General features: G+C 37.8%; 1 protein-coding gene across 1 annotated transcript in view; it reads right to left on the bottom strand.

Moving 5' to 3' along the window:
• Positions 1-7,576, bottom strand: part of LOC145988546 (uncharacterized) — a 193,963-nt gene extending 186,387 nt beyond the window's left edge. The window contains exon 1 of the mRNA XM_083123468.1: positions 7,495-7,576. The gene's annotated coding sequence lies outside the window, so the exon portion shown is untranslated. The remainder of the gene's footprint in view (positions 1-7,494) is intronic.
• Between the last annotated feature and the right edge of the window lie 8,028 nt (positions 7,577-15,604).

The raw sequence follows: 15,604 nt of genomic DNA, 5'->3' as shown, positions 1-15,604 counted from the left end.
GAGTGTCACTTGACCCTGAGAGTAGAATATTCCCATGTTAGATATTCAAGAATTTGAGCTCATGTTAATCACCCTTGTACGAGGGTTTAGAATTCATATCATGGTTAGACAATTTGTTACACCTATAAATTAGCTAAATCCACCAGAAGATATAAAAATATAGCTTAATTTTTGCCAAAATAGACCATAGTATCAATTGGCCTTGGACAAGGTTCTTGCCAGAAAGAATCAACTCCTTATATTAACCCAGAACCACTTGACTGAAACATCAGCTTTAACCATTTTATATTTAAACTATTATATATATCGCGGGCGGAAAACACCTTAAAGTTTAGCTTTACCAATTTATATTTAAAACATTAGATATTTCGCGGATAATAACATCATCCGCGCCGCCGCCGCCGCACACAAAAACGCGGCCGCCATATTGTTTTTATTCAAGGACTATTAATGCACAGATGGGCTAATCGGGATTTGTAATGGGGAACAAAAACAATTGACTCCATTTAACTACATACTGAATCGAACCCGGAACTTCTTCATTGCAAGGAGACAACTTTAACCACTAACCCAACTCGTTTTTCGAACACCGCCATCTTGTTTGGTTTATGTACGCCAAGGCTAATCGAGACATTTCGATATTGACTTCGGTGCCTTGTAATCATAGGGTCCCATGTTCGATACCCGGTGGAGGCACATAGTGGTTCGGATCCTTATAAACTGAAGGTCCAGCCCCGATTAGCCTTGCTATGCATAAACGGACTTACAACACTAACTCAATCAATCAATCAATGTTGACTACCAGGAATCGAACCCTCGACACCCCTTGTTTACAGAGCAATAACCTTAGCCGCTAAGCTTTCGGGTTACGACACCCTCGGCGCCATCTTTAAATCACGTTCCTTCATGTCTTTGCATCTTACACAATGGTTGCGCGCGAATTTCCTCCACTCACACACACACACACACACACACACACACCAGCATACGCACGTGTTAGGTTAGCATACATCAAGAAACAATGTCACAGGTCAATTACCCCCTCCCTCTTCCACATCGCCACCGGACGTCTTCAAGGTCAACAGGCACGTCAACTTTCTGCTGACTCAGCGTAGCGATGACGTCATAGCGTGGGAAAATATTCGATGACGTCATAGTGTGGGAAAAACCTCATTATTTTCCCACGGTGTAAGCAAAAAATGCTGACTATAAGCCCCGGTCCACACGGGCGGAAAGAGTACTTAAAGAGTGCTTAGCGTTTCAGCACTCTTTAAGCATTGGTTGTTATGGCTGAAGGAAGTAATAGGATCGGCCAAACGGACTGACTAGCTTGCGGATGCTGAACGTCAGCATCGCCCATAGCGGACAAAGTGCGGAACGACGACTGGGCTGACTGCTATTTCTATTGCGTCTTATGGTATCGTCCACACGAGCGGAACGTCTGCTGGGCTGAATGATCACGTCACGCGCTTTGTGCATTGTTTCACAGCACGTCGTGCTGAGTTCTATAGGCTGACAAGTTAAGTCCCGATATGCGCAGATCGCTGCGGAGCACTTCCTATTACGTCATCCTCCCCACCACTCTTCTACTCACTGGTCTGGCGTTAAGAGTACCAGTGGTGCCAACTCAGCAAAATTAAGTTAAAACAAATATGACAAACGATTTTCACTGTTTTGCGTGACGGTGCATGCAGGCTCCTATTATATCAGCGGTTCATTTTATTTAATCCGGCCTTTAAAAATGCGTGCAATCTGATAACACGCTTGGCTGTGTTCTTTTCTAAAGCATTGAAATGTTCATGCTCTTTACTCTTGGCTGCAAGATTCTTACTTTGAAAGAGATAGATGGACGAGCGTGTAGATGAACTGATAATAATTAGACTTGGTAAAGCCGATTCAGACACAGGACACAGATTCATTGGTAGACACAGACTCGGATGAGTGGGAGAGTGAAACTGAAGAAGGAAAACTGGAAAGCATTTAGAAGGTGAGCTCAGTTCTATCGTTTATATATTTTTCATTTCTCTGTCGTTTTATTTCATACATCTCTTATGCTGGTAAGAAATATCCCTAATATAACTTAATTCATTTAAGGTTTAAAGGGAAGATATCAAAATGTATTTAGAATTTAGCGTAATTAATAGGTAGCGTAGGTGAGGGGATACTAATTCATGCCTTTCACATTCAAATTTCGTTGAAAATTCTCCTACGATTCCGCTCCCTTCAGGTTGCAACACTGCGAACAAAAGCCGCCGCAGACAATGGAGTGGGGAAATGTGATGTGAGGTGCGCAAACAATGGATTGCAGCGTCTTGTTTTTAATCTTGTCAAGTTATAGCGTTGTGTTTCTGATAAACATTGTTTTTGTAAGTGAAGATGGGTGATCTAGATATAGAAAAAATAGACACAGAAGTATTTATTATGGAAGTGGAAAAGAGGCCATGTACTTGGGATATTCGGTGTGAGGAATATAAAGACAGAAACAGAAAAGATTCGGCGTGGAATGAAATTTGCTGTTCTTTGTTACCAAAATTTCGCAGAGCTTTCAGTAGTTGTAGTACAACGAACCACTCATCTTTGGTTTATTCACACGTACATGCTTCCCGTCTATTGCTCATATGCAGTGTGGAAAATTAGTATGATTTTCGAAGCCGTTTGCAACATTGTTCCTCCTGTCATCCGTTGGTTGAGGTGAGGAAAGCACTGGCTCTGTAGAGTGTCCCATATTGCACGACAAACTGCTCTGACAACCTCACCGGCCGTAGATTTGCCAATTCTGTAGGTATAGTGCAGCTCAATAAGGTATCAACCAGTTTCGGTCCAGGAACCTTTTTTCCCCGCATCAATTTTAATACGGTCCAGGAACCTTTTTTGAGCTTTCAGATGCAGAGAGGAAATCTGTTTGTTGGTATTTAAGTCATGACTCATGTACGAGAGCTTTATTCATAACACACGACATGCAAACACTTTAATCCGGATGTGTAATTAAAAAAAGGTTACTAGTAAATATCTCAAAATACACTGACATAAAAGCCATACCATCTCCCAAAAAGGGAAGGGGCTCAACTTTTTTGTTTTGGTGAAAATATAATTTTTTAAATGTTTACATTCCTCACCAAAATATAATTTGCTGTCACTTGAATAAAAGTTACGTATTTTTAGTTTCCGCTGAGCTGAGTGTTAGCATTTTCTCTGCATTACCTTACGGACACAATGCGGAATGGATGCTTAGACGTTAAGCACTTTTTAAGCATTCTTTCCGCCCGTGTGGACCGGGTGTAAGTGTGATAAAGCTACTAGTTAACTACTCCCGGATATTTTTGGTGAGGGAGATTTTTAGCCCAAAATGGTTGGTGGAGAAAATCCCCCTGTCGCCCCCCAGGATTTCGCACCCCACTTTCACCTTCTCTTTAGTCACTACAAAGAAGAAATATATGTTTAATTGATGCTACACGCGCTTGTATTGTTATTATGTAAAATGTTCTATTTTGAAATGAAAATTAGGACCAATGGCAATTCGACTTTAGTCCTTAAACCTCTCCCATCACCCAGTCGGCGGTAATCAAGAGTAGCTGGCAGGCCCGTAGCCAGGATTTTATTTCGGAAGGGGCTCAGCCCTTCTCAGCACAGGCGTCGACAGAAATATTTGTAAAAGGGGCAGGCCATTGATAATACTTGATCAGTAGAAATAATAATGACAATAATAATTATTACCATAGTTATAATTGACATAACTATGATAAGTTATTAATAATAAACACATTTTAATTAAATCAACACAAGTGTTGTCCATTATTATTTTTCTTATGCAGTTAGTGTACGGAAATTCATGGTTATTGTATTTTGTTATTAATTCCGTTAAAAAAAAGGCGTTAAAAGTTAGGGGCAAATTTTACTCATAAAGTTTATTACCTCTCACAAAGAAAACTATATATTTTGGAAGCTGTGGATCTATTTTTTATTTGGATTAAATGGTAGAATATAAAAATATAATCTGGTTCCACTATAATACACAAAACTTTTTTCGATGTAAAGTGTAATCCTGCAAAGGAAGTAAAATTAATTACCAATATATACTATTTAAATTTGATATTTGAAGGATTTCGGGGGGCTTTAGGCCCCTCAGCCCATCCCCTGGTGACGTGCCTGAGTGGCTCCGTACACCACCAACAACTTTTCACAGCGAGTAAAGACTTCAAGACGAACAACTTGTACTACGCTTCTGACAGACAGTGTGACCTACAGAGGCGTGGCGTGCATGTTGCCGCTGTTACCGCAGGTAATACCAAAATATAAAAAATTGAAGAACCTGTCTTAATATATTATTACGTACATAAACTGGTAATATTGTCGTAAAGTAAACATTGCAGACTGACATTTTTTCTGACACCGGCAAAAGCGAAGAGGAGGACTGATCCGGTACCCTCCACAGGCAACATGAGGAAAGGGCCCTGAGCCCACGCAAGAAAGACTTCGCATTGCGGCAAAGACTGACCGCGGGAGGAGGAGGCGGGTTTATGGTATGCCTGTTTAGCCGGCGCAGTTGCCGGTGATCCTTACCGGAAACTTACCAGTGTTGCCATATTCAATTTACAGAAAAGAGCTAACTCGCCTAGTCGGGTCTATCTTACTCTGAAGGTGTCCAGTCACACTGGGGAACGATGGCGCAGTGGTAGCGTCGCCGCCTTATAATCAAGGGATTCCGGGTTCGATACCCGGTGGAGGCACAAGTGGGCGAGAAGGAGAGAAGAGGGATGGGTATGGTCAAGGGGTCCGCTGTCCTTCTAAAAATGTCAACCTAAAATTCTATATTTCACACATATAATATTATTTCGGTTACAGGAATTTGTGATAATTGTTGATAATACTGATTGAGATTGACATACGTTGTCGCAGGAATGCAATAATTTCGGATTGAAGCAATGTTTTTGAGGTGGTAGAACTGTTTTTGGGTGAAAACAATACTTACAAGCATAATTTCCTGATTGTTATCTTAGCACGCTCTGAAGTGTCAAGTGTCGCAGGTTCGAATCCTCAGCAAGAAATGGTTATTTCAATGTTCGTTGTTATTATTTTACTTACATAATTATAAAAATTAATAATTACATACACAAAGAAATAATAATTTTATTTCAGTAATTCACCATGCATCCTCATCGTCACGATTATCCTATAAAGCGAAAGCCTTAAAGGTAGCAAAGGACGTAAAATATACGAAATAGTAGTGGTGTCAGAAATGAGATTTCAGTGGATTTAGCGAAACATGGGAGTGGGAGTAGTTAGGAAACAGATGAAGATGGTAGAACTGGACTTCTTGCAGGTTCCGATGGAAATATTGGGGAAGGGCCGATGCTGAGAGGGAAGGGGGCAAGGAGGGTGCTTCACGTGTTACAAAAGTAAACAACGATTTGTGGGAGGGACTGTGCAGTGGGAGTTTTGTCACTGGTGTCTTTCGTCTTTATGTTGATTTCGGGCATTGTCAATTAATTAATGAAGCTTGCTCCGAGTTCCGAGGTGGCGGGTTCAACCTATCTGGACAGTGTGTGTAATCGTGCGATAGAAGATATTTTGAAGCAATCTTTCGGTTCGTTATTTTGCAGAAAAAATCGAAATTGTGGCGAAAGGGAGGCCAAAGCCTATTTTGAACGATTTAAAAACCAAGTCGTCTGATGGATATGACCGACATTTCAATGTTTCGTGGTATAACGACTATCCGTGGTTATATGGATGTGTGCAGTTGTCGAAACTCTTTTGTTAGCCATGTACTCTATTTTCGGGTGAAAAAAAAAAAACGTGTCGAATTCAGATGTGGATAACATGGACCATGACGCACCCAAAAATTCAAATTCAAATGAAAAACTTAGCTTTATGACAGCATCATAGAAGTTTTTTGATTTGATTTGATTGATTTTGCTTCGCTTGTGCCACTTTTGGCTAATTTGCGAAGATGGGAATGAGTGATGATATGATTAAATTGATGAATAGACATCACAAACGCCCATGCCCAAGCTAGGTTTCGAACCCGGGATCCCAGCATCATATAACTATTTTCAAAGTCGGATTGATCTGTTCTATAAGTAGCCTTCGAAGTTTCTGTAAGTATCAAATTACGTATTATTGTGTCAACAACCAATGTTTGCAATTTCACTTTAGTCCTTATGTCAACATTTTTTTTCCTGATTAATAACTTTACCAAAATCTAGTATTGAATTGCATACGTGCCAGATTAATATTATATGAACTACTTGGAAGACATTGGGGGGAGGGGTCATGAGGTGGGGAGGCGCCCAAGTCTCCCTTAAATGTCCTACTGATAACCGGTAACACTTTTAAAAATCCACGCCACGCCACTGGTGACCTATCATATCAAGACAATGGCCAACCTATGGAGAGCGAAAACTTCTAGTCAAAACGTATGGAAGCCTAATTTAATTCAAAAGCATAAAATAGGGAATGCAACATAATGCATGGATAGTGAGAGCATGATTTAACCCTATGACTTCACTTTGTTGGTGTGTCTGCTGCCATGATGGTGTCTCTGCAGCACATTATCACTTTCAGTATATTTTCCCGCAGAAAAATAAATGCCGGTTACGATCGAGAGCCTGTATCGCGTGGTTGCATACACACAATATAGATATCGTGTTTTCCAAGGGCTGCTAGAGTTGAAACGAGGCCTCAACGAGCAAACCGTTTGTGAGAAAACTTCTTATTGATGCCCTCTATACACTGTGAAAGTGTGTGTTTATAGTTAGTTTTGGGACAGGAAACATTTACATCATATACTTGTGCGAAGACTACCATACTTGAGATCACACAGAACCATCTATCAAGCAGGAGGAGGAAGACAACTCACTCGACAAGTGAGGAACGTATCGCATAATTGGTGTATCGATATTTTAGCTCGATAATCGAAATCGACTGTTAAATTCGAATGTTAAAAAAAATATAGAGTAAAAAACAAATATTAGTCTTATCTTAAACTGTGCAAAAAGAAAAGTGAAGAAAATATCCCAACATATTGTGTTTATCTTGAGCTTTCGTAACATGACCAAGTCTCACACGTAAAATTAAAACTATTACTTTTCTTCTTCAAGTATTGAAATAAAATCTCCAATAAGCGGACAACAACCTTTGCTCTTGCATAGTAAGTACAATTTCATTCCGTAAGTATGATGAAGAGAAAAGAGCGAATACAGTGATGGACAATAGTTATCTTTGGGGATGATTGTACCTTGTAACACCTCAATAAACGACATCATCCTGAGTAGGAAGTCAAAATGTCCACAAGGAATTAACCATTACAAGAAACTCATAAACATGGGCGATTGACATCACGTAACTCCATTCGAATACACATGATCAACTTTTCACATGTAACAGATGTTCTACGTAGCTAAAAAACACAGAAGAATACTCACAAGACAAATTACTCTCCCGAGCTTCTTTTTTGTCGAGAGTACGCAATTCTCGAACACACTTGACGTTACTTACCTCGGATGATAGTGTCCAATAATTATAGTTTTGAGGAACATGATTAATTGCACAGGAAAAGGAAAACTTGTTTGCCTTTACATGTTCAAGAGAAAAGTTGCATATTTCGTGGCTAATATTGTTTATGTTTGTATACGTTGCCGTTAGAAACGCATCGATTGATAGATATTATCGCGGATCACATTAGGTGTTCGTGTTTAATAGCATTTACGTAAACTCTGCAAGGACCTATATTGTGATAATGTCTTTTTTTTCTCGCTTTATTGTCTCTCAATATAATAGGATTCTGGACAGAGAGCGGAAGAAATGTTAATAGCATTTTGACTGTTATCTCAGCATTCCTAGGAGAGCAAATAACTCATATATAATGTACCCTTAGAGATCCATAAGAAAGATTGGCACGGAATCCGTGGTGGAGTCACGAATATACAACGTCTGGCATTCAATGAAGCTTCATGTACAATTGATACTTCTCATTACACTTTTTTGCGCGAATGTTACAAACTAATGGTTCCTCAAATTAATCATCTATTTTTAATTTATTCCATTATTTACACATGTACCAGGCCACCCTGTGTGTGACTTTTAACTTTCTGTAGACAGTTATTTAATTTGTTTTAACAACTGTAATATAATTTTTGTGATCATATCTTCGGTTTCATTAAAGTCGAGTTGCGTAATATATAGTTACAGACAAATTCAAGCTTAAATTGTGGATTTAATCATCGTTTTTATTGTAAAAGTGTTCTGTGTTATTACAAGACAATACTTTTATTGAAACGTAAGTTAATATTAAATAATCTTGTGATTTAGAAGATAAATCAGTGTTAAATCTAGATAGCATGGAAGGCTCTGGGCCATCCAGATAAAGTTTCCTGCTTGTAAGAAATTCAACAAATTTCATTCAAGTGAGGGAAAATGTCTAGCGAGGAAATTATTAATCAAAGCAGAGAGGACGTCCAAATGGAGATGAATGAAGTAGTGGAAGTAAAAAAGGACATGTCTTCAAATAAAGACGGAGAAAATATGGATGTTGAATTGGTTGCTAAGCAACCAAAAAGTCAGAACACAAAACGAAATCGAGCAAAAGTTAGTGGAAAAGAGGAATCTATAAATGCTCCAAAAATTTTCAAAGCAAACGTATTAAAGCGTACAATGCAATCAAAGGACAATGTGAATAAAAATGACTTATTCTATCCTGTTCACGATGGCCCATATATTGTGCTTGTTGAAGGAGTGGAACACAACGTTGGTAGCTTTAGTGCTATTATGTTAGGTAGTCACTTAAGAGAAGCTAGAATTAAGGTGAATTATGTTAAGGCATCGGGTCCTAATCGTGCAAAGGTTTACTTTTTAACATCCAATGATGCAAATGACTTTTACTTGAACAAAGAGTTTCAGAAGAAGTATAAAGTAAATGTCAAGATCCCGAAGAGTCTTTTACACAGAATGGGACTAATATATGGGTTACCGTTACATATAAATTTAGAAGAAGTACAAGATGAAGCAGAGGCTGAGAGAAATATTCCAATAATCAAAATGGAAAGAATGAAGAAGAAGATTTATCAAGAAAATGGGGAATTTGTGTTCAAACCGACCAAATTGATCAGCGTAACGTTTCAATCACAAAGGTTGCCCTCGCATGTAAAGCTACTCAGTAACATATTTCAGGTACAACCTAAAATAAAATCTGTGATGCAATGCAGGAATTATTTCCGTTTCTCTCACACAAAGGATGTTTGTAAGTCCAAAGCGATATGTCCAAGGTGCGGTGATTATGAACATGATGATATATGTGCTGCAGTACCTAAATGCATAAATTGCTCAGGAAATCATCTTGCAACTGAGAGGTCGTGCAGTAAGTGGGAAGAGGAAAGAGAAATTCAGAAGGTGATAGCATATGAGGGCTGTTCATATCAAGAAGCAAAGAGAAAAGTTAGTTCTAGTAGTTCATTTATGACCGAAAGGGACGATTATTCTTATGCAAACATACTACAAGATTTCCCAGAGTTAAAAACAACTAACGCAGAGTCTTCCTTTGTACAAGCTCCAAGTTCAGCAATTACAACAGGTAACAGATATGAGGTGCTGGCCACTCTAAGAGATGAGGAATCAGGGACATCAAGAAACTTATATTCGTGGAAATCTTCTCAACCTCATTTTTACAACATGAACAATAGTTATGCTGATCGAAGAATTGGGAAGATATTTAAAAGTAAAGAAGTTATGAAAAATAAAGGTATGCAAAATCTAAAGTCGTGTGACAATCCTCAAACCCAAAACGAACAAGAAAGACCAGATTATGTATTACTAAATTCCCAAAGCAGTCCAACGTCAGTGACAACAACGGAAAAACGAAAATTAAGAACTAGCATCCCACAATATGACTCTCAAAAGCAAATAATGATTAGTTTGTTACAAGTTATGGGAAAACTAACGTCGAACATAACTGTGGATGATAATCTTCAGAGAATTAAAAATATTCTAGTCGATTGTGCAAATATTACTTCACAGTTATTGAAACTTATTGAAGAGCTTGAATTATATGAAGGTGCTCAACATTAAATATAATAATCAGTAAGTAATCAAATGCAAAATTATGTTTTTGTTTGTTCAATGGAATTTATGCTCGTTTCCTTCAAGAAAACTTGAACTCATGAAACTGATAGAAGAGCATCATCCTCTCATTATATGTGTGTGTGAAGTATGGGGGGATGGGAGAGTTTCAATTGAAATAAAAAAATATCACGCAGTAATTAATCAAAAAGGCGGAAAAGGAGTGGGTATATTTGTACATGAAAGTCTGGCATTCCAACCCATATCATTTAATCCCAATTTAGTGATTCTTCGAGAATATCGGGTGGAAGTAGTGGGAATACAAGTGCAAATTTTGAATAAAATATTTACTGTTATCTCGATCTATATACCATCTTCCTATACATCGCAAAAATCGCAGTGAAACATTTAAGGTCTATGATTAGTTCATTCAAGACTCCATTAATCATAACTGGAGATTTCAATTGCCACCACCCATTGTGGGGTCGACAGGCAGCAGATAAGTTGGGTCGAACTCTTGTTGAATGGATGGAGGCGGAACAGTTAACTATAATAAATGATGGTTCACCTACTCATATGCCTAGAAATGGAAGTAATCCATCATCTATAGACTTAACATTAATTTCAGAAAAGTATTGTGCAGACTTTACATGGGAAGCCGATGTGGACTTGAGAACAAGCGATCATTATCCATGTTATTTTTATCTGGCTTATTGCCATGCAACAAATGAAAGAATATTAACTATTCGTAAATGGAAAGTATTCAAAGCTAATTGGTCTAATTATACTAAACTTTTAAATATTTATTTCTCAGAGGATGATGGATTAAAACCTGATAATATTACATACGAGGAGTTTGTAAAAATCATTTCGGCTGCGATGGACTTGAGCTGTCCCAGGGTGATAAAAAGTAGTCAGCAACACTTCCCAAAGATATACTGGTGGACAGAAGAGTGTGCTGAAGCAAAACTACATAGAGTCGAATTAGCAAGAATATACTCACGTCAACCAAATCCGGAGAACTGGATAGCATTCAGACGCTCTGTGGCCAAATCAAAGAGATTATGCATAAAAGCAAAAAGAAAATCATGGAAATTATTTTGTGAAAATTTACACCCAAGCATGAAATTAGGATATGTGTGGAATAAGTTTAGGTCGCTCAAAAATCCTCGTACAGCAAATGTGGTCCCTTTGAAATCAAATTGGAAGACTGAATTTATTCAGAAACTCATACCTACAGTGCCAGACGGAGTAATTGAAACACCAAATGAATTATGTAGTTACACATCAAAACTACGTTCGGCGAAAGGTTTTGCAACTCCAATTTCAAAAGAGGAAATCTATGAAATCATCGGTAACAGTAAAGAATCTGCTCCAGGGATGGATGGAATTACTTATTCTATGATTAATCACCTTCCAGATGTAGCGTTAACGGCGATGTGAACAAATTTTTAATAAATTCTTAAATAATGGAAAAGTACCAAGAGATTGGTCCAAACAGTTGATTATTCCAATTTTAAAAACAGGCAAGGACCCTCAAGTAGGTAAATCATATAGACCTATAGCTTTGACGTCAGTTATAGGAAAGATATTTGAGAAACTGATACAAAAAAGAATAGAATGGTTTTTAGAAAGCCAAAATATATTTCAGTTCGAACAAATAGGATTTCGAAAGGGATTAGGATGCCAAGACGGATTAATCACTCTTTCCTCGTATATTTTTGACTCACTGAAAAGAAACAGAATTGTATTACCTGCATTCTTAGATGTAAGCGCAGCTTATGATAATGTAGATATTAATATCCTAATCCAAACAATACAACAGCTAAAAATACCTCACAACTATGTTTTGATATTATGGAAGTTACTCAGTAAAAGATCTGTATATTTCCACTTTTTCAGTGAAAGTAGAGGACCGTATTCAGCCTGCAAAGGCTTACCTCAAGGAAGTCCTTTAAGTCCTTTGTTATTCAACATATATATGATCGGGATGAAAAGGAAATTATTTCCAACAGTCAATTATCTTCAATATGCAGATGATATCTGTATCTATATGTCCACGACACAAATTCATACTGATTTTCCTGTTTTAGAGGAACAAATATTTGAAGTGCAAAAGTGGCTTGAAAGTAAAAAACTCTCCATTTCAATGGAAAAATCTAATATTACAATTTTTAGTAAAAAGGGAACACCTTCAATAGTTCACTCAATGTCCCGAAAAACAAGAATTCCCATTACATCCAGAGTAAAATATTTAGGTGTCATCTTGGATGAAAAACTAACTTGGAAGGACCAAATTAAAGCAATACAAGTCAAATCAGAAAAAGTGTTTAATTTGTTCAAAGCAATAGCAAATACTCAGTGGGGATGTCATCCTCGAGTTATGCTTTTATTTTACAAGAATTATTTTCGGCCTATGATAGATTATTCTCTATTGGCAATGTGTAACTTGACAGAAGGAAAATTGAATTCCATTGATGTCATACAGAGGAAATTCTTGAGAAGATGCTTAGGCGTTATGAACAGCACTCCAAACGTAGTAGCACACATGGAAGCGGGTGAATGTTCCATTTCATGTAGACAGAAGATGTTAGCAGCAAATATGCTCTTCAAAGTGAATTCATATCGTGAGCATCCTTTCAACAATGTACTAACAAATATGATACACTTACATGAAACAGGAAAAATAACAAACAAAAAATCTGCTATGTGGATAGAATTGTATAATTCGTTTTGTCAAGAATATCAGGATGTTCTACAGATGCGTTCACGGCCTGTTTTTTCATTAGATTATCCTCAACAGTCTCTGGATAATATTCATTTCCCTCGTTATTCGCACATATCGGAATATTTTACTCAATGGCCAAGTTTTTATTTCATATACACAGATGGATCTAAAAGTGAGTCAGGAGTTGGATGTGCAGTGTACGATCCACAACACAAAACAGACCTATTATTTCGGCTTCCACAAGACTGTTCAATATTTACAGCAGAATCTTACGCAATTTACCAAGCTTTAATATATGTCCAAAAATTAAATTTACGAAAGTTCCTAATACTTACTGACTCGCAAAGTGTATTACAGGCTCTTAAATCGTCTTACAAGAGTCTTTACAAATTATCCCCTTATATTATAAATTGCATACAATTAGTTCAAACAATACAAAAATCTGGAAAAACCATTGAGTTTTCTTGGGTTAAAGCTCATAGCAATATTACAGGTAATTCTCATGTAGATGAATGTGCAAAGAAAGCAGTGCGTCTTCCAAATATTACGAACTTATCATTATACTATACGGATCTTCTCCCTAGAGTAAAGAAGAAAATTCTGAATGAATGGTTTGATTGGTGTCGAAATGAACTTACAACAGTTGGAGAATCATACAGGCCATTTGCTGAATTCAAAATACAAAAACCATGGTTTCATCATGTAAGTGCTACAAGAAATGTAATTGTATTAATTAATAGACTGAGAACGGGCCATTTGTGTACTAGGCAACATTTATGCAAAATTGGAATAACGAACAATAAGAAATGTGAATGTGGCTGGGAAAGTGCAGATGCACAACATATAATACTGGAATGCTCAAAATATAATAGAGAGAGAAATATCTTGTATAAAACTTTAAATAATATAAAGGTTCAGTTTCCAACAAATTTGTTAAGTTTAGTTGTTAATCCAGATGTGAGAATTGGTTATAGTTTGTTATCATTTTTAAGGAAGTGTAACATACAATTGTAAAAAGCAAAATGTTCTTAAAAAAAAAAAATCTAATATGTGTAAAATAGGGGGGATGGACTGATAATTTTATTGTAAAACAATTGTGTGTGTATTGTTATGGACAAAAAACGGCATAAAAGCTGTTAGGTTCCAAATAAAGGAATGAATGAATGAATTCATTAAAGTCATATATGCTATTATATTTGAATCGTATTTACACTGCATTACTGCTATTGATACAAATTATCTTATAACCAAAATTTGACATTAATTCTCCTTTTTAAAAGAGCATGTGTGCGTGCATGCGTGTGTGTGTGTGTGCGTGTGCATATAATAAGGACAGGAGCTCGATTATCTGATAGTGCCCGAATATCGGATCCCACTGTTCTCACCAACCAAATGTTGCACTAGAGCAGCAGTAAGCGTAAAGAATAGGTCTTATGTCACCATAGCGTCATAGTCTTTGTGTGAGGCGACTGGGTGCTATTGCAGTGTTTCTTTTGCGAGAAATATTGAATTTACTAGTTGGGAATTTTGCAGTCTCATTTTCGCCTGCATTTCTGACTGATAAGGGTAGTAAGAGTTCAGTATTTTAAATGCACAATGTAAAGTCAGGGTGGCGACAGACCTGGAAAATCTGGAAAACCGGGAAACGTCAGGGAATTTGAGGTGTCAAAAAAAGTCAGGGAAATGTCAGGGAATTTTGTCTTGATTGACTTAACTTTTTTTAAAAGAGATATCGTTATGGAACTCTGCACGGGAACAGGAAATCTTGTTGCTAAGTTTCGGCCTCAACTTTTAGGCCCCTTTTATGAACAACACAACCACGGCGCCAGAAACCAGTGATGACAGGGGGGAGAGGGAGGGAGGGAGGGAGAGAGAGAGAGAGAGAGAGAGAGAGAGAGAGAGAGAGAGAGAGAGAGAGAGATTTCCCGAGGGGCAGAAAAATGTGTTAAGTTTTTAAATATTACTTGGATAATGCATTGAATTATCATTTTTTCTTGTCCGTATGGAGGTAGTAAGGGGACAGAACTGTCATCTGTTCGTTGGCAGAGTGGTGGCATTATCAACTGTGATGCAATAACCCCATGGCAACATCTGGAATCCGTGGTTGTGCAAGTCACACAAGTGCATTATTTTATATGTGTGGGAAGTTCACACCGAAATCACACGAGGAACTTAATTTTACGGAGAGGTCCTAACTAATTTTCGTCATCATGAAGAACTAAGAATTCGGAACAAAATGTAAATATGTCTCCAATGTGGATATTCAGAATGACAGTATGGTGCGCTAGAATCTGGCTGCGGAGAACCGGGAACAGTTGTCCGATGCGCTGTGTTCCTTTTTGTGCTGTATCTTTCAGGTGTTTTCCGAAAGTGAGGCCGTGGTCCAGTGTGATGCCCAGATATTTGGCTGAATCTGCCTGGGGTACGTTACGTTAATGAAGTGTGAGTTGTGAGTTGAAGCGTGTCGTGTTCTTAGTGAAGACCACCACTGAACTTTTCTGGGTTGGCCTTTATTCGCCACTTCGTTGTCCATCGTTCGTAGAGGCGAAGGTATCTTTGCATTAAGATTTCACTGTAGATCCTGTTAACACTGGAGGAAAATATTGCCGTGTCGTCTGCAAATACTGCGAGGGTGACCGAGGGCGGTGCTGGCATGTCAGCAGTGTACAGGGCGTATAATAAGGGTGAAATATCCCTGTGGAACACCTGCGGTGATCGGTTTCGGGCTTGAAGTGGTTTCGTTGAATCGAAGGCACGTTCACAATTAGTGTGATTTATTCTTTGATCCAGTTGGTCAAAAATTCGAATTTACAGTGAAAACGTAGC

Source organism: Lepisma saccharinum, chromosome 6 (genome assembly GCF_977018435.1).
Source record: "Lepisma saccharinum chromosome 6, izLepSacc3.1, whole genome shotgun sequence".
NCBI lineage: Eukaryota > Metazoa > Arthropoda > Insecta > Zygentoma > Lepismatidae > Lepisma > Lepisma saccharinum.
Note: the sequence above shows the minus strand (reverse complement) of the source record. Positions and strands in the feature narration are given on the sequence as shown.